Below are 22605 nucleotides of genomic sequence, written 5' to 3'. Positions count from 1 at the left end.
CGGTAAAATGGATATCGGATGGCATAGCTAGTGCAGGTCATATTGACGTTGATCAAATACACGAGAAACATCGCAGAGAAAGGCGAGCGACTGCAAGTTATTATCTTAAACAAACTTTTGGTGGAGACAGGTATTTGGTATATGTAAGTATTCTAAATTATATTTAATATATAAATTATATTAAATAATTTTTAAATTCATATTTCAGTGTTAGCTACAAGGAGTGCAAACCAAACTTTTTAAATGCAGAAATAAAAAATGAATTATATTGAGATATCTCAGCAATTTATCCTTGACGTTTTGATTGCAGTAAAACTTAATAATATATATATAATTATATACGAAATACGGTACTTATGGGTAACAAATTTTATCCTCATAGAGTAATATTTGTTTGCCATGCATGTACATTATCCTCAAATATGCAACATATTGTAGCTATTAACTATAAATTGACATGTTTGAAGAGGAGGCGATCCGTACTTATAATTCGTCTAGCTAGTTAGATTGCAGGACTGGGGATTTTGAATATGATGCAATAAGAGTTTTACAATTGTGTTTTAATGAAGAGAGGAAAAAAGGGGAAAATAGAGATTGAGCCAACAATCACCCTGGATGCCACAATCGCTGTATCATTTACCATAAATGACCAAGATGAAGATACCCATATTAGTGGGAGGCTGTCTGGTTCCATAGGAATCAATTTGAAAGCGATATATTCTTTCAAAGAAAAGTAAGTGATGATGACAGCAATGATTACAAATAAGTAATGAAGAGGAATTTCTAAACTAGTGCAAGTAGGTTGTTAAACCGAGAAGGCAAGCGGTGACGGGATATTGCGGTTTTTAAACTTAAAAACTTAAAAGTGCATAAAACGGGCTTTACGCTCCTTCCAACCGCGTATAGCATATTACTAATTTTCGCTATATAAAATGAAAATGTGATAAATGTGTTAAATTCTTTCTTAATAGTGTGAGTAGCAATTTGCTAAACATAGTGAAGCCAAGGATCATACCGTTTTATATTAGTTTTGTGCCTTGCGAAGTAATCCTAAGCCTTGAAGGAGAAATTGGAATTACTTCAAGAGGAGCATCAAGAACTATTGAGGTAAGGGAATATTATCGATGCATTAAAATTTATTCGATTGAACCTCAGTATATTTCTCAACATATACATGATTTTATATGATGGCTTTAATAAAAATTCAATCTATATACGCTAGGTTACTTCACAGGGGTTATCGCTGACATTCTTCATAAAACCAGGATTTTCCGTGGAAGGCAAATGCTCGCGATCTTGTCGGACTAGCTGTTCAATTGATTATAATGTAAGTACATAAAAGCATCATGAATTCTTTCACATAATTTGAAGAATAATTATGCACTGTATATTAAAGAAGGATGCAAAGAACCATATAATTAGAAACAGCTTACTATAGCTATAGAACTATAGTAAAAACTAAAAAGTTGATGTTAACAGCAATGATTCGTTAAAGCATTCCGTTTCCTCGTGTTCGCAAAAAATGCATAAAATTATGCTAAATAATATTTTTCCCAGGAAATAACAACAATTAATAACAAAATAAATTAAAGTTTGTTCTATTTTCAAACCACTAATAATAAATATTTAATAATTTGTTGGAATTTTTGTCAGTCCCCACTGATTCTCCCAATTATAAGAGACCGTTGAATCAAAGCTTGGTAAAATCTGAGTTTGGTTTTTGATGGGTTTACATAGTGAAGTGGATTTAGGTTCTTGATTTGTGCCATTAAATCGCTGCTCTCTTACCCCTGAATTAAATGGTAAGTAGGTAGGTAGGTAGGTAGATTTATTTTAATTGATATTAAAGTAATTGTACAAAACATTTATAACAGTTGAAGAATTCATTCTTCTGGCGTTAATTTTTTAAATATATCGGAGCCCAATCTCATACGTCTGCTTAGTCAGGTCGAAGTTAACAGATCGTTGAACGAATACGCAAATTATTTACGTCATGACAAAAAGTGAAAATTTAAGCCTGCATATGGAAGAGTACATGCACGCCTAAAAACGCTCAGGTTGATGCAAGTTGATAAAAACAGGATGGAGCAATGTTGTGCTGCCCACATTGTTCAGAGCTGTTATCAACATTGAACAATATTGTTGAAACTGAATCGGGTGTAACAATATTGTTCAATATTGATAACAACTCTGAACAATGTGAGCAGCACAACATTGCTCCATCCTGTTTATATCAACTTGCATCAACCTGAGCCTTTTTACTTGTGTACATACACACATACACAAAACTTTATTTAACACACAGGCCTCGTCAACAGAGTTGTTTTTCACGTAGGGCGTGTTAAAAGATGCATAATGCATGGTTACATAAAAATTACAAGCAGATACAAAGACTAACAATCAAAAATCAAACTGTGAACTGAAATTCCAAAGGTGAATATATAAGTCTGGACCTCAGTATATTTTCTGGTCTGTTGTTCAAAATAAGGTCAATCAATGTTGTGGGATTTTCAGTAATAACCCTGGTTGCTTCATCAATTAATTGTGAAAGCTTGTACACATTGCGCACAAAAACAGCAGCTTACAATTTGATTTTATATTTGAATTATCAATAAAGGTATATACATGCATTTTTTGCGCATTTCTTTGATTCCATTATTCACTTGTATTTTGTGGTTGACTTCGAAATCTTCTCGCAATGGGTTTCCAGAACCCCCAATTTTGGCATCTATAATATTATGCTCCATGCAATTACTGCCAGATTCTTCTGGTAGATTGTGCCAGCAGCATGTATGATGACAATAGATTGTGATTTTCACAGGAATAATATCTTTTATCACTGAGTCTCTACTTAAAATAATGTTTTGTTTTGATTGGGTCATTCCTGCTCAATGTCTGGGTAGTGGGTGTTCTGAGATTGTTTATCTTTGGAAGGTTTGGGTTGTTTGTTTTTTTTTGTTATGGTCAAAAATAGGTTGTTGCTGATTTGTAGGCTTTCGTATTTTTGTGTTAACCAAAGTTTTATTTGGTTGGATATGGGGGTCAGCTAGTTGATGATTATCTTTGAGAGCTTTTATCTCCTTGAGAATCCTCAATTATTTCAGAGTCATGCATGATTCTGTTCTGAGTGATGTGCTGGGTGAACCTAATCATGGTTATGTTCTTGTTGATGTGTTGTTGGAGTATCACATTCATCTGCCAAGTTTCCAAATCTATTGTTAGTAAAGATAACTGATGGAGTTGGAATTGATTGCATAGGTTTTGTACCACAGTGTTTATTATTTGTATGTGCCTTCTTCCATTCTTTGGGGCAGTGGCTTGTTGCTGAAGGATTGGTTTCACTAATTGCTTGATAATATTTGTCTTGAGCTTGTCTTTTCTTGTAAGTTATACACTTTCTGTTCAAGATTATTTATGTACTGTTTGTTGTTAAGAATTTCCCTTTGAAACTATTCGTTTAAATCAACAGATTTACCATACAGGGAGAGTATTGAGTCGTGATCCTTCAAAACTATTTGGAAAGAATCAACTGATGACTGTATAGGAACTGAATTTTTGTTCTAAGACCTCTAACTTCATTTGTTAATTGAAATTGACACTTGCAATCACTGTTTCATTTGCAATGAGCCTCTTGGGAATCGCTTTTTAAGTCTGGTTTCTTAGCCAGTAATCAATTTAGGCGACTCGTTGCCAGCATTGGGAGTATGCCATTCAATACACACCGAGGCGTCCTTAGTTTGCAGTTGTTAATAGGCAATGTCTTTGCTTACATTTCGACCTTTGGATCCTCCCTGAAGTACAGACGATTCATTATAGGCATGAAAATTATTTTCCCCAATAAGATTGTATACCAACATCCTTAGCATTTGCGATGGCTTTGTGCACATTTGAGGCCAGAATCCCTTCTGTAGTTGCAGTCGACTCACAACCGCTAATGTCGCCGACGATATTCTCATTCGGGTCAGGGCCATTTGATAGTTTTTGAATAAAAAACTTCGTAAATGACTCGCCCTTTAATCCCTGCATCTTTGATTCAGTTTTGCATCAAAGTCTTTTTTTTGAAACTTGAACGGTATGGTGTCTAGGTATATTTTTAAATTGGTTCTTGGACTATCTAAACGCGAAGCAGGGCCGTAGCTAGAAGCTTAATTGGGGGGGTGCATATTCATATATTCGTCTTATGCCCGAATGATTTCTTTTGTATGCTATTGTTCCTACGGTATACAAACATGAATATATGAATATACACCCCCCAATTAAGCGGTCTAGCTACGGCCCTGACGCGAAGCGTCAACGAGTTGTTTTTGGCCGCGTACCATCGTCTTTTTACACAACGACATCAGGAATTCCACAAGGCAGTGTACTTGGTCCACTTCTATTCTTGATATACATGCAAACGACTTTCCAAACACGGTTAACGTACCATAGTATAGTGCCGATGTTTACTGATGACAGGAAATGCTACCAAGAAATTACTGAAGCAAGAAACAGCGATCTCCTTCAGTCCAACTTAAATCTCCTCCATCATTGGTCGTGCGAGTGGGATTTAAAGTTTAACACAAACAAATGTGTTGCTCCCCAACCCACCCCAACAGTACCTCCTTAACCAGCAACCAAAAATTTTTTCTGCTACTCAAAATGATTTAGGCACTCTGCACATTTTTCTGCACATTTCCAGTATGGTCAGTAAAGCCAATAAAAAGCTTGGATTTGTAAGAAGGAATTGCTTGAAACAACGAGAATTTATATGAAACAAAATAAGGATTCCCGCGTAGAGGGGATACCTTTACCTCTGTATATTAAATTCAGTTATGCCATCTTAACAGATTAGGTTGGGAGCTAGTTGACTCAACAATTGTCCAATGTAACAGGTTTATAAAGAGAAGACTTACGGTGTGCTTGGTTCATTATTTTTATAGGGTACTAGTGGTCAATCCGACAAATCTAACACAAAGCGTTCTACTGGTTCCGCAATAGAGGCATATGCTCAAATAGTTCCTAGGGTGGAGCTGAAAGTCTCGGTCGTTCCAAATTTTGCACGAAATTTATTTAGAAAAGTGACGAAATTTATCAGTAGTGAGTAAAGATGGAATTTCAAGCATTTAAATTTTATAGCAGGCCGTTCTTGTCGATTTTTTGCTGGTAAAACGCCATTAAACAAACTAATATATTTTACTTTTTTGCAGGATGGTTTAAAAGAGCACCCAGTCAAAATACTAGAGAATTTGGCTTATCTCTTACACTTGGCGTGTCATGGCCGTTAAAAAATGCGATGATCGCGAAACCTTGCAGTTCAAAATGCCCTGAAGGAAAAACCCATGTCACAAGTATTTGGACATTTTCTACCATAAAAGCAAGATTGACTGCGAAGGTTTCTTTTAAGTCCTATTCGCGGGAAATTTCGCTTGAATTCGCGAAACCGAAAGAAAAAAGGTTTGTAAAAAGATGTAGTATATGTTCAGTGTTAAAAGTTTGGTTTTCTGGCATGACAAACGATTTCCTAGACAAAATATTCCCGAAGGGGTAATAGTTAATCGAATTCCCGGAGTAGAAGGTCTATAAATTATATAATAATGGGCAGCGAGGTGTTTGACTTTTGTAGTATAATTTACGAAAATTTTGATGGAACTCCATGATTAATTAACTGATCACGTGGTAGAAATCGAGCTCTCTGATTGGATCATTTACAGTTCAGATATAATAATAGGAATATTACATCGATGCGCGGAAATATGTAATTTTCGCGCAGCGAACGACTGAGATATCTTTCTCAACATGAGAAATTAATTCCATGCATTCTTTCAAACATCGATGTATTTTTATCACTTATAGACCTGGAGCGAGGGGAATTCGACGAAATATTACCCCCAAGGGAAAATATATCCCAAGGGCTTCGTTGAGGGATATATCTTCCCGAGGGGGTCATATATTGTCGAATTCCCCGAGCAGAAGGTCTATAAATTATATATTATATCGAAACAACGTGTAGGCAGCGCAAAAGCTGGGTGAAATGGCTACTTTTGCTTCCATTTTGAAATTGTTGACAACCTCGAGTCGTGTGCGAGGCATCCACGCGTGGTACACGCAAACTCGATGCAGCGGGGTATTCGAAGTCGAATCGACTTTTATAGCATGTGAAAAAATTCCATGGAACTCCATGATTAATTTACAGATCACGTGGTACAAACCGAGCTTTCTGATTGCATGATTTACAGTTGAGATATGATATTTGTTTTTATTATGCAATGCGTGGTTTAACAAAAAAAACAGTATATCCATATTCATTAAGTTCAAATGCTTCATTTAACGAAATTCTAGAAATACATGGATGCGGCAACCCCTAAACATATATTATGAAATGACTCGAAAGTCTTATTATATTTTATTGAAAATATTATAGCTAATGTTCCCATCATTCGATACAAAAATAATCATAAATCTAGAGTACACATTGGCCGTTCAATTTTGCTGTATTATCAGTGGCGTAGCCAGTCTGACGAATTTGTCCCGCTATGTAAATTTCGAGTTATTAGAATTATTCAGAAGTCTTTAGAAATCTATTGTTTTCACAGTCAGTGAACACCAAAATATTAGCATAGCGGGACAAATCGACGGGCTGGCTAAGCTACTGTGTATTTTGCCTTGGCAGCAAATGAGTAATGGTTTAAAATTCAAGCTTCAAACCATTAAAACAGTGCACGATTTTCAGATATAAAGAAAAAGCCTCAAATGTTTTTTTTTGTGATTATAGTCCACCCTAAAAGTGTTATAGTGTGTAGTGATATTTGTCATATCAAAATTGAAATATTACACTTTCAAAAACACGTTTTGAAGTTAAAGCAAAGGTCCATGTAATAGCCTTTCACAGTTTGTTCATGCTTTTGCAGAATAAAAAGTAAACACGTACCCTTTTAAAACACTAGAGTTTAGAGATATTGAATTATGTTATCTGTCATCCTCTATTTTTTTTCAGTTCTCATTTTATCTTGCACGAAGTTTATGAAAAGCTTAATTTTAATGAGAGTTTGCCAAAATGACAGTTTTATTTGCTGACGTTCTCATTGAAATACAAACTTTCTGTCGTACAGGCTTATAGCCAATCAGAACGTTCTTGATTAGTCGGTCGGGCATGCTCATAACTGACAAACGGTTGACCGTCGTTCACGGTTCATGACAGGACAACTTTAGATTCTAATATGTTCTATCGAGTTCCGGGTATAATTCCTGATCTCGGAGCAGAATTAATATCCTCGCTGGCGTTTCGCCCCGCTGGGCGCTTAATGTCTTTTACCTTCTCAAAACAAAAACCCTTTCAATGCATGCAAAACTTAAACCTCCCAAAGTTGGTTGTTCATATTCTTCACCAGACTGATATAAGGAATTTAGAATAGTATCGATTAAATTTAGGATATCGAGATAAAATCTCTTCCATACGACTAGTTTCTCCCTCATTCCCAAGAAAAAGTTTAACGAGAGCAATATCACTTACCGGGTTTTTTTTCGTATATATGTATTTTCTTCTGTGTCCACAGAACATTAAATGTCTTCCTAACTGTGTAATTCAAAGCGATTCGATGCAATCTTAAGTGAAATTGAACAGCCAGTTTACAGGAGATAAAAAACAAAAATACAAAACCCCGGCGAATATATTCAAAATACTGCTTGCCATTGCTTTTATTACGAAGGAGGGTTTTCCCACTATAAAGAAGAAAAGCAGCTACATGATTGGTTGAAAGGCAGTAATTTTCACATGTAAAATTATCATAAATAATTTCACATGTGAAATGATCATTTTTTATTAGTGCTCAAAATTTCTATAAAGCACTACACTTTATAGAATAAAAAAGAATAAACTTTGAAGCACGTGGATAAAAAAACCTTTCGTCATGTGCCATTGTTTTTACCAAGGTGTAAAGTTTTCAAACCTGTTATTCTCAAATATTTTAATTACGAAATTTGGAAAACCACCTGTGATGTTTTTTGAATTCTCCATGAACAATACATTTGACACGTACCTTTTTATTTTGTAGTTATTGTATCCCGTGCGATAAGGTAAGAAATCTTTTCCCAAGCACTTTAATATCTGACTATCAATGCTTTATAGTAATTATTATTATTCACTGTAGTTGGTAAAAGCATTTTGATTAGCTAATAGTTGACAGTTAAATCGCGCAATCACGCAAAATTCAGTTATCTGCTACCAGACCACCCATGCAGTTATTTGCAAGTGAGCCTGGGGTGGTTACTAGGAGGTATTTATTTCTCATACAAATCAATGAAAACAAAGATAGAAAAAGGCAAATATGGGTAGATTTTCAAACTTTCCGGAAGGCAAAATGCAAGAATTACTCGAAAACAAAGACGCACATGACACGAAAAAAACGTATAACGCTGCTAAAGAAATATTTTATGAATACCTCCGTGAAAAATCCCACCGAATTTTTGGTGTTGCTATTAGGTGTTTCCACAGTAGCGCGCTGTTGAGTTTGTTTTAGTTAAATATTAAATAAGTTCTTTGCAAAAAGACATGAAGTATCATTGCTGGTTTGCTTTATTTAACTGCTGACAAATTATCACGGGCGCCACTTCGTGCGGTTCAGTGTAATGTATTATGTATATGTCTACATAAGGTTGGCAACTCTTAGCAGTTGCGTAACTAGAACGATAATTGGGGGGGGGGGTGAATATTTATGTTTCAGTTCTGTCCTACGGATTTCTTTTGTAATTGCAATAGCTTACAATGGAAATCCATCGGGCAGAACTGAATATATGAATATTTACCCCCCCCCCAATTATCATTCTAGTTACGCCCCTGACTCTCAGTGCAATTTTCACATTTACAACTCTATATACCAACTTACACATGGAAATACCCGTACTTAAATACGACAATATACACAAAAACTAAGTCTATGTGGGAACTGACTTCTCTAAAACATTTGCCAATTATTTTTTTGTTTTAGAAGCCATATTGCAAACATGCTTTTGTTTTTTCTTAGGTTGAATTTTGTGAAAAGCCGTCATAATCCCATCGCCCTGCCCTACGTCGCAGCGAATAGGCGATCTGATTAGCTGCCTGACGTGAATTTTTTTTTTAGCTCCAATAAGTTCGCCTATTTGGTGTGACGTAGAGCACTAAGGGCAGGGTGATGGGATACCGACGGCTTTTCACAAAATTCTGCAAAAAAGTTCGTATTTTTGCAAATTTCTCAGTTGTGCAATGTCTTTTAAAACAAGTAAATGTTTGTAAATGTTTTGGGGAAGTCAGTCCCTACATAGCTAGATTTAGATTTTTGTGTATATCTTTGTATTTAAGTACGAGTATTTTTATGTGTACGTCAGTGTATACAGTTGGTAAATGTGAAAATTGTACTGAGAGTTGCCAACCTTAAGCAAACATATACATAATACATTACACTGCACCGCACGAAGTGGCGCCTGCCAATATGTCAGCAGTTGAATGAAGGAAGGCGATACTTCATGCTGTTTTGCATAGAATGTGCTTTAATATTTAACTAAAAGCAAGCCCAGTAACGGGCTACCTGCGGTTTTTCGTGCGGTAATGTTTATTATTCTTTAAATGTATTCTGATTGGTCGAGAAGCATGTTTCTATTTAAGACTTAGCCGTTGAAGGCGAGGTCATTACAAGCATATATTAAAACTTTCAAATCAAGAAAAACAAAATGGAAAACGTAGATTTCCATTCAGTGCAAAATGTCGCGCGATAGACTTTGGCGAGCGCTTTCTTTTGAAATACAAACAATCAAGCGGAACTAATCCCATTAGATGAGCTTGAATGAACACATTTCAACAGAAGTGATTGCAAAAAATCGATCGCGCGACATTTTGGAGACTGGAAATCCGCCTTAAGAGACTATTAGCTTGCGCAATAAGCCATTCAGAAACATGCAAGTGACTAAATCGCAGTATATGATTAATCATCTAGTACAGCAGAATGATTAAAATGTTCTTACGTATCCATTTGTGTAAACTATGCGTTTTTCAGAGGATTTGTAAATGTGCTTCAAATACCAGCACTACTGAAATTCCAACAACTGCAAGTATTAGCAAGGATGGAGATTTCAGTATGAGAGAACGTTCCAGTAATGGCGACTCTTCCGGTAAAGACTGCGAGACGACGAGGTTTGTGACTTCATGATTTAAAACCATTTCTGTTCTTGTTTTAAGCCTAAGTACTCATCCTAACCATACGGGAAAATCCGGACCTGTCAGCGGCTAATAAAATTGTAAATTTACAAAAAAATCTTGCCATGTAATAATTTGTATTATATACTCTGGCATACCATGCAAGTAAGAGTGAATTTATTATTATTATTATTAAGTGTTTAGACACGGTAGCCTTTCACTTGCGTGATTTTCAAAGGGCCGAGTGTTTAAAAGTATCTAGTGATAACTAATGCAATACGTTACAAACAAAGGATTGTAACAGATTAATATAACTATTAAGTGAATTAAGGAAACTATGTAAGGACTGAAGCTCAGTCGCTTGAAGGATGTAGGAAGGTAAGCTATTCCATGCAATCGCCCCGCGGTAGGAAAAGCTGCTTAGGAAGACTGAATTTTAAATTGTTACTGCGTGATGGGTAATTAGAATTGTTGCATTTGCTAAACATCCTTTTATGCAATTAGGTGTCAGGTTATTAGAAATTTCAAACATCATTGTCAGATTCCGCTTGTCTAAAAGTTTCTTAATTAGATACCATTGAAGGGTTTCAAAGATCTGGTATGATTTGATTGTATAGTAAGAATTAGTTATGATCTGTGCGGCTTTCTTTTGTAATTTCGATAAGTTATCTATATGAGATTTGTTATTACCATGCTAAATAGTAGAGCAATAATTAAAATGTGGCAAAACTAGCAAGTTGTAAATTTTGACCAATTCCTGTTGTGGGCTATTTACGCTTTAAATTTTTGTCATTTCTGTGCCCTACCAAAGTATGGTAGGTCATCCGAAGCCTACAAATTTTGGCGTAACAAAGTTCAATGGGAAATTAAAACGGCATGTGCTAAATTGTACCACAACTCGGTTGACAAGCTTAAAAATGCAAACCCTGCAAGATGGTGGAAGGAAATTAAAGCTTTGGGCTCCATTTCGTCGAGTGAATCGTGGTACCACCAGCTGCTGTGCGATGATTACCCCACCTGCAAAGGTCTCGCAGAGTCATATAATGATTTTTTTGTCTGTTTAACATCTCATTTTACACCCATGAAGTAATTGACGTTCTAGATTCTTTTTTGTTAACACTAGTTCCGTTTATTCATCATTACAAGCCAAGAGAGTTAATGGTGGTCTCCCTCAAGGCACTAAACTTGAAATTCTCTTCGCAATTTTCGTTAATTCTCTTCTGGAAAACTGGTCTGGTCGTATCAAATACGTGGATGATTCTACGGCTGTGGAGATTATTCCTCGTTTCTCCCCTGGCATTTTACCTTTAGTTGTGAATTCTGGGAAACGGGTAATGGAATTAAATCCAAAAAAATGTAAAAAGATGCCCGTGTCTTTCTTGAAGCATGACTTACATTCTAATACTCCTCCGTTGCACGTTCCTTGAACGGTTGTTGAAAGAGTATCCACATTTAAACTGCTTTATGTAATATTATCTGCTGACTTAGCGTGGGCTTTTCCCGTCGAGTATGTCCTTAAGAAGGCGAATTCTCGATTTTACGCTTTAAGGAAATTAAGGAGAGCTGGTGTTAACCAGCAGGTTCTAATCCATGTATACGTTTCGTTTATTGGATCTAGGGTTGAATACGGATCGCCTGTTTGCTCAAATATGTCTCAGGGCTTTTCACCCCAGTAGAGTCCATCTAGAAATGTCACTTCCGTTCACAAAAAAGAACGTATAGAACAAGCCGAGAATTACACGCCGATTTTGCTACTTCCCATCCTTGGAACAGTTTTGGAACGTTGTGTGTGCCTCCAACTTTACGACCATATTATATCAATGCCAGTTATATCAATGATTTGCTAATTACCTCAATGGTCCTTGTCAGAGAGTGGTTGTAGAGGGAGCTACATCGAGCTAAAGTCACGTGTGCCGTAAGGGATCATTCTTGGACCTTCTCTTTGTAATCTGTATTAATGACCTTCCTGATATCTTGCCCGACAAGAAAATGACAGCCCTGTATGCAGACGACACCAAAGTGTACAATTCGATTACATCGATAGCGGATTGTGAGAAGGTTCGACAAGCACTAACCAAACTTGAGCGCTGGAGCCGTGACAACAATCTTGATTTCAACGCATCCAAATGTAAGGTGGTGAAAATCACAAGAAAAAGTTGCCATTGAAGCATGCATATCAAATGAGCCCCAAAGCAGTATTGCATGTAGATAAAGCGAAAGATCTTCGTGTTTGCGTTAATAGCAACGTATCATGGGATGACCATATTTCTACCATCACCGCAAAAAAGAAGAAGAAGCTTGGACTTTTGAAAAGAGCTTGTCCCCTCTTCACTAACACAACTGTGAGGCGGACGCTGTATCTGACGCTTGTTAGGTCTCAGTTAAGCTATGCAACTAAGGTTTCGTCAACACATTCCACCAAACTAATATCTCGAAAGTGTCCAGAGAAGAGCTACTGGTTGGATACTGAAATTAAAGCGAAGAGAGATTACCTATAGACAACGATTAACATCCCTGAACTCTCTTCTCCTGTCGTATGAAAGAGAACTAACAGATTTGCCATTCTTGTTGAATGCACTTTATGGAAATATCAATCTCGATTTGTGTAACCTTGTTTCCTTTGTGAAATATGGTTGGGCAAGGCTCAGCCAAAATCCTATGAATAATTTCAAAACTCCAGACTGCAAATCAAGGACTTTTCAAGCATATTACTTTAACCGTATTGTTAAAATATGCAACTACATCTGTAAAATACTACCTCCAAGCAGATTTACCAGCCTCTCCTCTTTTAAAAGAAACGTTAAAGACACATAGAATCACTGCTTAGAGGCAACATTTGACATAGACATGTCATACACGTGGACATTGGTGCCTTGGACTGCTTGTGCGACAAATCAATCTTTAAATATTGACAGTGTAGGGCCTGTTATATGTTATATGTTGTGACAGTGAACACCTTGCATGGGACTTTGTGTCTCGTTCGTGCCTTCATTTAGCAATTTAATTTAAGTCTTCTACAAATTGTGTTTATGTTGTAATTATATAGTTGAGGTTCGGTTTGTCAGTTGTTGTAATTTTTCATTCGAGTGTTTCTCTAATCATGTTCAGACTAATAGTAGATTTTGTAGAATACGCAATAAAACTTTAAAACTAAAAACTAGAATTGAGAGCACTCATGCATGCATGTTTAATTAATTTGTTTATAGTGTTAAAATTCTGAAGAGAATATGCAAATATTTCTTTAGCAAATACTGCAATACTGAGGCCCATTTAGCAATCCAGATGAAGGCCTGGGTTAACGGCTTTGCAGTATTAAATACTTACGTATTGTACCTACAAGCTCATTTACTTTTTTGTTGTCAGCATGCCAACGTACAAGAATATTATTAGTGTTTATATTTACAACTTAAGCACCATGATCTTGGACATGTCTATCTTCTGTAGCAAATTTTAATTTTTGTATACGTCTATTAGGCATCCTGTAAGTTGCGTCAATCCCCATGAACGACAAAAATTCGCCATACAATTCATGATTTCAATATTTTTTGTCACACCCACTGTATAATGTACCTTGCATTAATCTCATTTACTATTCGTGGAGCGCGACAAAATTTGAGCCATAGGATTTAAAACAATATGTTGTTTTGTCGCTCCACAGGCAACATCTATTTATTACATGAAGTTAGACGTTGTGTACCGGCTTTCTCGCAATATATATTTTCTTTCCACTTAAAGAAACTTGCAGCTAATAAAACAAAACTTTTAGTTGTTATAGGTATCCAAAATGCAAAAAACCAGTTCCTCCAGTGTACGGAAATTACCCAACCTGTGTTAGTGGCAGGAAAGGGCTGGATTGCTCTCAACCAGACGTCGAAAGCTGTTTAGGTGTGATTAAAATCTTTTAGATAAAAAATTATTTTGGATAGTAAAAGAACGTCGTGAAATCCATTTTTAAATGTGGATAATTAGAATAGCTTACTTCATGCTCTGTTATGTCTTCCAGACCTGATAACCACTTTCTTCCGGGAATTATGATACAGCAAAATTTATTGGAAAATGTTATGATAATTAGGCCTTATAAGCCTATACAGTTTCCATAAGGGCGGCGGTCGTTTAAAGCTAGGTTAGCGCTAACCCTTGGTTTATATGTGTGTGTGCACTGCTGTTTGTTTCAAGACTTTACAAAAATTACTTCTATTCATGAACAAAATATTTCTGAAAACACATGTTCAACTTCATAAACAAGCGATTAAAAATAGATGTGAAAGTTTTAGTTAACCCAGAGTTAATCTAAAACGGCTTTTGAAAAACCGGCACAAGGTCGTTATCTGCATGTCGCTATACCCGTCTTGGAGTCTTTGGAGTAATCTTGGAATAAACGACAAAGCTCTAGAAACCGAAAACGACGTTGTCGTTGGGGATTTTGAAGAAGTTTTTATGGCGCAAAAAACAGAATGGTGGCCCTTAACAACGAGTCCCTCTTAAACTAAATTTTTTCATGCTCCTTGCGATGAGGCGACAACAAAAAAAAAGGAAAAAACACCCCTTCTGTGCAAGAGAAATTTTTAGGAAGCGAGAAGATCTTGGCGCTAAACTAGTCCTTGAACTTCGTATGCATTACAAAGAATACATACTTCTTCAGCTTCATATACCTTCCACGATGATTTTCGATTTACTAAGTTTATGTACTTAGGAAAATACGCGATACTTATTTGGTATAAATGTTAAATTTTTCCGTATGTCACCGGACCATTTTGACGAGAATTTTGTCGTCTCTTGCCGTTATATGTCATTGAAATAGGGTTTGTTCCATCCCAACGACGCTCTCGTTTTTGGTTTTTCTTTTCCGTTATCGGTCTTTCAAGATTACTCTAATTTAAGACTCGACAGATGACGACCTTATGGAAACTAGTTTTAACGATATCGCTAGTTTGTAGAAAAATCATCAATATTAATCGCTTACTTTCTATTGTTTCTTTTTGGAGCAAAGTTTTGTTATGGCAATGTATCATCATAATCATATATATTTTTGCAGAATGCCAAAATGGTTGGCCTCAGTGTACAGAACTGGGATCTCGTTGTTTCTGCTTTCCCGGCTGGGTAGGGATGTGTTGTGATGAAAGAGATCGTTCAAACAACGGAGGAGATCCGCATCTCCAAACTCTGGACGGTAAAATAAAATGATTATTTTATAAATCATAGGATTATTTTATATTTTAAGACGTTTCTCCTAAAAAAATGGTAACAGTGTCATGTAATATTACCATCCTCAGAACCTTAAAATGAGCTACAATCATTATTTAAAAGGAATTGAGTATGATTACTTTGGCATTGGCGAGTACTGGGCATGCAAAAGTATTGAAAGTGACTTTGGTATACAGTTTCGTTTCTTTGCCTATCAACGTGCATCATTGATTGGTGGTGTCTCAGTGAAAGCAGGGATGAGTGTGTTGACTGTGATGACCTTGAATTATAGCCGACATGGTGATTTACCCAATCTAAGGTAACAGAATTCAAGTCATGATATAGAAACAGTATAAATCAAGAAATAATAACCGAACGAACAAATAGCGCTATTATAAATTAAACATCTTCTAAGTGATAATGAAACGAGGAGATGAATTATGTTAAAAACTGAAAACAAATAATGATACTTATCTAGTAAACCGCAGAAAAAAACGAAAAACCTGACAAAAACCTAACAACGAAACAAACAACCTTTAAACTAAGCATAATGAAAAATACATGACAAAACACGATCGACAAGAAACCAACCCAAAGACCAATATAAAGACAAACGGGCTCATACAGACCAAATCGAAGTAGCCAAAGAGTTTTTAACCCAACGATGATATAATTTTAATAATGTTCTTTCAGGATTGATGGGGCATTAACTAATATTTCAAGTTATTCGGGACGGACAGTGACACTTAATAATGGAACTGTCAGTCTTAGTACTCAACAAACCTTAAGGTTTGATTCGCAAGAAGCGGCAGTTTTACTCATTTCGCTTCAGTTTGAATCAGGTATGCGAATACCTTTATACCTTCTTCACTGTCATGCATTTACTGCAATGAGCAAAGCTTTTATTCCTATTATTTTATATTCATTCATTTAACTTTGCCGATAAAAAAGCGTGTATAGGCTAGTTTAATTTTCTGATTTCTTACTTTTTTGAAGCTGTTAAGGCGATATTTCATGCATACTTTAAACTACGCCTAAATATAATTCCAGACTGAGTTGAAAGGGTTTTTCCAAGATTGTGTTGTTTTAATACTGATAGACTGATAGCTTTAGTGTCATTTTATAAATAGTGATTGTAAGGGGCTGTTTACATGACCCTCTTAGCCGAGTTTAACGCAAGATGGAATGATCTTGGAGCATTGAAATGAACGAAAAACATGATCCCTATTTATCCAGACAATAGCAAGGTCTCATTTTATTGGTCTTATTTTATTTCGTTTGATTAATATAATGAAACTCAGCTATCCGGGCTCATGTAAACAGCCCCTGTAAATAATATTGTTTGGATATGTTTCCTTTTAAGGTGTCACTGTTACAATTGACGTGCGTCACAGTGATGTCATGAAACGGCAATATTTGAATGTACTATATACGCTCGGGGTTAATTTCGAAGGGAAAACAGAAGGTCTTTGTGGAATAATGGATAAAGACACTTCAAATGACTTCACTGGACCAAATGGAGAGCTCTTCCCTAACGCAATTCTGTTTGGCAATTCGTGTAAGGGCCAACTTCACATTGACACACACTTTACCTCACACACACTTATCACACAATAGTCACGTTAATATTCAATTATTAAATATTATCAAATATTTTTCTGTGAGAGTGAAAAATTATGAGGAGTAGGACGATGGCATTCGGTGATGTAGCCAGTCTGCCAAATTTTTTCCAGCATTTGAAATTATTATTCATTGCTTCAGGGAAATGTATTGTTTTTACGGTCATGAATACGAAAATATTAGCATAACGGGACAAAATTGTCAAGCTGTATGATTACGCTATTTTTGACATGAATATTATTTGTTAGAGTTTAACTTTCTAAAAAGTTTGAGAACTCTCATACTTCATAATGATTATAAAGTTGGGTCATATTTTAGGGGAAATAAGAGGTTTTCATAGTAATTCTGGTCTCCGTGGGTCGTGGTCTTGGAATTCAACAAATTTTCACGTTGACGATGTCATGGATTCCTCCTACAACGACCCACACTATAGTCCACTGTACACATTGGATGGCATAAATCAGATCATCCTAGAAGTAAGACGCGTCTTTTACTATTAATCTGCATAAAGACACTTAATGTTACCGGTTTTTATTCAGAATTAAATTTAATTTGGGATCTTTTTCCTCCGAACCAATATTCAGCGTTCTTTTTTTAATATTAGCAACGTAAGGAAAGCATTAAAGCTTATAATTCGTGAATAAAATGTTCTATAACTGAAAAACGATTCGAATATATGCATGCGCATCTTGCTATGTGCAGGAACACAGAATATCCGCGCGGAGTTCTACCCTCAGTGCATGCAGCTGAAAGATGATGTCTATATATGCTCATAAATCTATCTATTTTTCGGCTAATCGCTTTTTTGCTTTGAATTGCTTTTTTGCTTTTAGAAAGCTGTTGAAACTTGCTCGAATCGTGGTCTATCAAACGGTTTGTTGAAAAGCTGTATCTACGACGTGTCTGTTACTAATGATACATCCCTTGCCGACCAAGAAGAAATGAAGCCAGGTACTGAAATGATTTATTTTAACGCAAATGATTAATATCGTTTAACTTCATTCCCATCTTCGTGGATATCGACAACTTCGTTCCCAGTACAAAAGTGGTTTGCCTGATTAAGAATAGTTTTCTAGGTCATGCAGGGATGTAGTAATATATTCAAAAGTGGGGGGCACGTTCACGAGGCGAGAAAATTTTCGAAATTCATTGCTCTATAGATCCTTGCTTTTTAAGTTGTTGTGAGAGGAATTGCGTAGGTGATAACATTTGGCGAAGGAATTGCCGCTATTGAACGCTTTAATGTATGAAACCCCAAAACTCATAACACTAAAGTATATTGTGATGAATGAAAACTTTTATGCATGAAAGTTTTGATCACATCTACATGTGTTTGTTACTACAACCTATATACAATTTCCAACACTCAGTTTGAATTGCAAAGCGTTTTTTTTTAAAAGCACTGTATTTTTTTTTGGGGGGGAGGGGGGCGAAAGATATTTGGGGGGGGAAGTCGCGGCCCACCCGCTTCCTACGCTCATGCACTAGGTTACTAGAGTTTACTAGGTAAATATAGGATTGCAAGATTAATATCGTATAAAGAGCTAAAGAACTATATACTATGAAAGTTTAACCCAGTATTCAGGCACCAACTTATTAGATACTCCGTCCATCGTTCGTGACTTGGGGTTCTGCTCGATGTGTTTAAAAACGCTTAAAGTGACTCATGAATCCATGAAAAGCAGAAATTTCACATTGTTATTGCAAAATTGTTATCGACATTGTTATTGACAGAATGTCCCAATCAGTGTTCCGGCAAGGGAAGATGCGTGAATTCTACTTGTGTTTGTATGGCAGGATGGTCTGGAAAAAGTTGTGAGATAGGTAATCCATGCAAATTACTCGCATGAACCCCTGCCGCAAAACTATATTTCGCTTACCCAAGCTCGTCTAGACGGATGATCCGTCTCTAGTATAAATTGAGCTTATTTGCCTATATATAAAAATAGTGAGGATTGTAGCACTGATTGGACAAGTAACATCAAGTTATAAAGAATATGTCAAACAGAACATATAATCCCACGTTTAGAAAGTACACGGGATTTGGGAAATTATTTATGAGGTGGGGACGAACTACGAACAGACGAATTTCCACGTATTTATACTAACAGACGTGTGTTGCTTTAAGACAAACTACTAAATCAAAATCATCTAAAAGATGAACTATAATGCGGATAGTTCGTGTTGACGGATGATCCGCCTGCATGTTTGCCCATGTTCAAACACAGACGACTGTAGAAGACGAACTATGTTTCGCTTGCCCAAGCTCGTCTAGATCTTGACGGATGATACGTCTCTAGTATATAAATCGGACCAATAACAAGTGATCTTTCAAATTCGAGGGAATTGTTCGATCTGCGATATAACGAACGGAGAATGTGTGAAAGGATTTTGTCAATGTAAAGATGGCTGGGAAGGACATACTTGTAATGTGAAAGGTAGGGAGTTTCAAGAAATCCAACATTGTTTCACAATGATAATCTTACTCTCCAGATAATAATTCACTTTGACAAAAAGATGGCAGATGTACATTTACACAGAATGCATTATATACCTATTGAATCGTTTACTTTAGCAACATGTTATAACGTCGGGAATTGTACAAGTATTAAGCAAGGAGTTTGCCAGAAAACGAATCTTTGTCGATGTAATGACGGATTTATTGGTAAGATAAACCAGATAAGCATATCGTCACCTGCCGCTGTCCATCGTGGGAAAAAAGCTCTCAAAAATGATATGATGAAAGTCATTAGTATCAATCACCATTTCGACTAAACTGCTGCGATTGTTTCGCAATGCAAGAGTTATCCACTCACTGAAACAGTTTTTTTCGCGCTAGGTCGAAATTGTAGCATTATTCCTACCTGTTCCAACGTATCTGATTGTTCTGGAAAAGGTATTTGTGTCGATTATGACGTTTGTAAATGTAACAGAGAGTGGACTGGTAGGAACTGCACTTTGCACTCTTGTTCAACTTTGGATTATTGCTCAGGTAATTGTATTGATTTTGAACACTTTTTGTTCATAATAACATCTGACAGGTATGTTCATCTGCTTACCTACAAGGTGGGGGCTTTAAAGTTGTCTGTACTGACTGTACACGAAGCATAGTAAAATGCTATCAAGATTTTGGCCATGAAGTCTCGTCGGGAATATGTTTTTAAATTCATTGCTACAAATATACTGAAATAGGCATGCCGACATGAAATAAAGGCAAGTGGTCACAGTCCAGATACTGAACGTCATGCAAAAGACGAGATATTAAAACGTTCCGCCTTCGTTGATTACAAAATTGAACTCGGAATGATAGTTTGATTTAGTTCAATGTCTGCCAAAAGCTGCAATGATTTTAAAAACATGGCTTTAGAAGCGATTGGTCATTATTTGAAGCGAATAAAAAGCGAATAATTAAATTCTTGGAGGAAGGTTTTCCATAGTGTATAATAGTATTGCAGTCAATTTTTCATGTTATCAGAAAATAACACATTGTCATGTCCATTTTTCATCGCATGTTTAAAATGCACATTGTGCATTGTGTATATTAATTTTATATTTTTGAAGTTTTGAACTTGAAAAGTCTGTTCAAACACTTGACATTTAAAATTTCGTTTGAATTTAATAAACTCGGATTTGGTGACTTGTCTTCCATGCTATGGGGACTCCCAGTTAATGCACATAAAATCTTCTAAAATATTCTAAATATATTCTAAAAATCCTAAAGGGCATGGCCAATGTGTTGATGTGGATGTGTGCGTGTGTGATTCCGGATGGACTGGGGTGAGTTGTGCCCTTGCTGACTGTGCAGAAGTGGGTAATTGCTCTGGTCAAGGTGAATGCATTGCGTCGAACGTCTGCCGCTGTTACCCAGGGTTCTCTGGCTCCAACTGCACAAACATAGCAGAATGCGGGCATCTTAGAAATTGCAGCGGAACTGGCGCTTGTACGCAAGAGAAGTCTGGCGAAAACACGACGTGCAGGTAATTGATATAATTTTATGCTCAAAAACTGATAAATCATGATCCGTTGCATTTACATAGTAGAATACGCGAGTCATAACTGGAAGTGTGATAGCTTCATCTGCATTCGCCTCAGCATCTCAATCTTATATTTTCAGATATCTCTCGTGTTCAATATATTAAATCCATTCCACTCAGTATATTACCTTAAAAATATGTAATAATCAGGAATCAAAACAACGAATGCAACCCCTCCCTAGCTCTAAAATGTTTGAATGAACCGTAAATCGGCATCCAAATCCCTACGTTTTTAATAAGCGTGCAGAATTACCTCGGAAGTGTAAGGCGTTTTATGAATTTCCTCCCCCTCTCTTGTTATCCTAAAATTGCATCATTAACTGTTTTTTTTCCTGATTCTACGTTTTAGATGCTATAACGGTTTCAGGGGATTAGACTGTAGTATTCCTTCGTGTTCTTCCGTTAATAACTGCTCTGATCACGGCAAATGTGTAGAGGCTAACCTTTGCCAGTGTGATATAGGTTATGGTGGAGCTAACTGTTCGATTCCTTCGTGCGAAGGTGTCAATTATTGTTCAGGTAAGAGGAGTAAAAATAGATAATTTCTAACGTTTCATAATTGAATAAGTCAAGCGAAAATGACTTTGGTATCTAGTACTAGCAGCTTTTGGTATCTAGTACTAGCAGTTCATAGGTGAAACACCAAGTTTTCCAACTACTTGTTTCTGACAGAGAATACTTCTAATAAGTTGTTTCAAACAAGTTAATAGAGCAACGTTAATTAAAGTAATTTTTGATCTCAATTGTCAAAAAAGTGATACCGAAGCAAATGGATTGCCATTCAAATATTATTCACAGGACACGGAAATTGCACAGGTTATGATAACTGCGTCTGCGATCCTCTGTGGCAAGGATCAGCGTGTAATCTTGGTGACTGTTCCAAAGTAAACCACTGCAATAACCAGGGAATTTGCGTTTCGCTGGATACCTGCCTGTGTTATCCTGGATGGGAAGGGGCCAACTGTAACCTCATCGCAAAAGTTAACCTACACGCTCCAACGTTCAATGAGACACTGTACAATGTATCGTTGCTAGAAATAGTCCGATTGGAACGAAAGTCATTAGAGTACAAGCAAAAGATGCAGATACTGGTCAAAAAGAACAAATGTTCTATATATTAATGGATAATCGTCTGAAGCAGAAACCAACGTTTGAAATCCCGAAACCATTGTTTGGAATCGATAGTAGGTCTGGTGAAATTTTACGTCTTCAGTTTTTGACTATGAGAGTGTCGGACCTCAGTTTTTCACTTTAAACGTCCAAGTTTCTGACAATGGTTATCCACCAAAGACGGCTTTAGCCTCTGTCCATGTCGTAATCGAAGACACAAACGACAATTGCCCAATCTTCAAGTCGCCTTCAAAAAGGTTGTTCAATTTAACTGCAAAATCCCATCCTGGAACATTATTGACAGAAGTATATGCAACAGATGCTGACAGTGGCGTTAATAGTCAAGTAAAATACACTTTATCGACTCATAGCGGTGATTTTAAAATCGAAGAATTAAACGGTAGTGTGATCGTGGCTAAAGAGTTAAGCGTTCGTGAATATAGTTTGTTCATTGTTGCGTATGATATGGGTTTACCAAAATGTTCAACGGAAATTAAAATCAATGTGAAT

The 22605-nt window shown here is 36.4% G+C and overlaps 1 pseudogene; it reads left to right on the top strand.

Annotated features, from left to right (window-relative positions):
* Positions 1-1051: 1051 nt before the first annotated feature.
* On the top strand, positions 1052-22240 carry LOC114530700 (annotated as a pseudogene).
* Positions 22241-22605: the final 365 nt, after the last annotated feature.

Source organism: Dendronephthya gigantea, unplaced genomic scaffold (genome assembly GCF_004324835.1).
Source record: "Dendronephthya gigantea isolate DGI-Jeju-01 unplaced genomic scaffold, DenGig_1.0 000065F, whole genome shotgun sequence".
Classification (NCBI taxonomy): Eukaryota; Metazoa; Cnidaria; class Anthozoa; order Malacalcyonacea; family Nephtheidae; genus Dendronephthya; species Dendronephthya gigantea.
This window is presented reverse-complemented; position numbering and strand designations above follow the sequence as displayed.